This window comes from Fomitiporia mediterranea (genome assembly GCF_000271605.1).
Source record: "Fomitiporia mediterranea MF3/22 unplaced genomic scaffold FOMMEscaffold_11, whole genome shotgun sequence".
NCBI lineage: Eukaryota > Fungi > Basidiomycota > Agaricomycetes > Hymenochaetales > Hymenochaetaceae > Fomitiporia > Fomitiporia mediterranea.
Window position 1 is genome coordinate 2,190,955 of NW_006760396.1, and position 1,046 is coordinate 2,192,000.

The following is a 1,046-nucleotide window of genomic DNA, read 5'->3' on the forward strand; positions in this document are numbered from 1 at the left end:
AGCAGTAGCAAGTTAGACTTGTGCTTGGGATCATGTCCTGAGCAAAATGAGCATACTTCTTAGTGATTCTGAGTTTCTTCAAGGTAGAGAGAAGTGAACTCTGCAGGATTTGTGTGTACATCTCTGCATCCATCTTACCCTCAATCCTATGAAGAGTCCCAACACCTTTGGAAGTGACACACCCCCAAACCATAATACTTCCACCTCCATGCTTCACCATCTTCTGCACATAAACATCATCAAACTCCTGCCCAGACCTCCTGTAACACTACTGACAACCATCAGAGCCAAAAAGATTGAATTTGGACTCATCAGAGAAAATGACAGAATGCCAGTCTAGAGCAGTCCAATCTCCAAACGTGTGAGCCCATTCTTTTCTAGCCTGCCTCAATTTGATGCTGAGAAAGGGCTTACAGCAACAAACATAGGCCTTAAGACCATGTTTATAAAGGTGACAACATATGGTACTCTTGCTGACATGAGGGAAGTGGTTTCGTTTGAGATTGGTAGCATCATGAGCTGAACCAGATGCAAGCATTCTAGCAGCAGAACGACGGTCGGGCGACAAAAGCTTGGTGGGACGACCTGGCTTGGGCATAACAAAGTACGGATCACCAGTAAGGAGGAGCTTGTGGTGCAATCGGGAGACGGTAGAACGAGAAAGGCCAAGCCTTTTGGCACACTCAGAGTGAGACATGCCAGCGTGCTTGTAGTCCAATAGATGCGCTTTACAAGTGGGTGTAGTGTAGTGCATAGAGTAGAATAGAGGTAATACTAAAGCCCAGGGTGCAAAAGGAGGCACAGGTGTTGAAATAATGAGCACTGGGGCAGCCTTTTTAAAGTGTATGTGCTGTGCACATATGTAATGCAACAGCATGTTTTTTTTAGATCCGTCCGTCTCGTATAATTACTGCACATTTTGCAGTCTTTTTTACATACATATATTCACAGTATATCACACTTAATTTACATGTAATTTATATGGGCATAAGTGTTGTGTGGAATGACGTGTAGAGGCAAAATGAAAAACACGTGGTGTGTTGCAA